Here is a 1,738-nt window from a genome sequence, read left to right on the forward strand (position 1 = left end):
GCAAATATGTTTCTCTCACATCAAAGCTGAATCTGGAACGATGAGCTAGTCATATTTACAAAAACAAAATAGATCGAGTTCATACCATCTTTTCCAGGCTCAGACACTTCATCTTATTGTCATTATTGCCTTTCACTTGCACAACCGAATTATGTGAACAATAATAAGAGTGCTCGTGCATTGGACTACGCTGGAATCTGCAAGCAAACACAAAGGAGAAGACAAAGTAATATGGCTCTTTGATAGATAAACAAATATGCATGCGAGAGCCACTGAACAGTATAACCATGGTCTTCTACCTTGACCCAAAGAAAAAGAAAACTATTTACATGGGAAAGCTCCCAACAAGCAAAAGAAGAATAAGAAATCTTTTTAGGTTTTCTCAAACTAGACAAACACACAAGAAGAAAACGAGAAAAAGAAATAAACTAGCATGGATGATACAGTGGCAAAGTGTGAACACCGACTAACAAAGTGAAAGCGTAAGCAAGAATATAAAGTCGGTGAGAGACACGTACTCCCCCAAGCTTAGGCTTTTGGCCTGAGTTGGTCTACTCCCATGGAGGGAAATAACCGTCTTCGGGGTACTCCGGAGTGTACTGAGCGTGCCACTACTGGGTGAGCTCCTCTGGCTCCCACTGATAAATTGGCGTCTGGTACTCGACTAGTAGCTCGGGCGCGGGCGCCTGTGGTTGGGTTATTCCCCAATATGTGTAGATGTCCGAGAGCATAATAATGTACCTGCCTAGATGAATATTGAACAAAGAAGGAGCAGGCAAGGTAATAGTCTCACGAGTACCCTGACTAAATACCAGGTTATAAATCATCCTCTTATTTATATCTTTATCAAGAAAGTCATGGCGAACCATGCTATCATAATCTAGATATCTCTCAGGAAGAAGAATCTCTTCTTCCTCGTGCAGTCTAATAGGTATCTCAAAATGTGTGGCAATACGAGTAGCATAGATACCTCCATAAACAACGCCTTTAGAACGGTTCGTGTTCAACCGTTGAGCTACTATAGCGCCCAAGCTACAAGTTTTATCATTATAAAGGGCTTCGTGCAAAACCGCAAGATCTGGGGAGCTAAGGGCCCCAGCTTTCCCACGGCCAATCAAACATTTTCCCACGAATAATGAGAAGTACCGAAGCACGGGAAAATGTATGCTAGCAGCTCTAGCGCAAGACACTCCTCTCTCCTCTCCTACAGCAATAGTGGCAATGAAAGCCTCCAAGTCCCGTGGATGAGGTTCATGAATATCCCCAACTTAAGGTAATTTGCAAACATTGCAAAAATCCTGAAGTGACATGCGCTGGGGGATATCATATAACTTGAACTCAACCATAGGAGGGTTCTTCCTTGGATTGAAGTTAAAGCTTTGCACGAAAATATTAGTGAGGAGGAGGTATTGCAGACACTTATGTTCAACGAAGGCTGTAAGGCTTGCGTTCTCCACCAAGTAGTAAAAGTCCTTATAAAGTCCGGCCGCGCGTAAGAACACATCGCTTGGCCACTCGCACGCTTGAACTTCTGCAACTCGGGGGACCGGATACTTGGATTTCTTCTTCTCATTTTCATCATCCTTGGGGTCACGGCTTGAAGAGCCTCTTAAGAACCTCCTCATCTTTTCCTTTTTCTATCGTTGAAAATTTCTGAAATTTTTAGTGACTCAAAGGAAAAGTGAACAAGTCTCAACGAAACTCATAGCAACTACTCCAACAAGTGCCTAGAGGCCAT

The sequence above is a fragment of the Hordeum vulgare genome, chromosome 7H (genome assembly GCF_904849725.1).
Source record: "Hordeum vulgare subsp. vulgare chromosome 7H, MorexV3_pseudomolecules_assembly, whole genome shotgun sequence".
In the NCBI taxonomy this organism is placed as follows: domain Eukaryota; kingdom Viridiplantae; phylum Streptophyta; class Magnoliopsida; order Poales; family Poaceae; genus Hordeum; species Hordeum vulgare.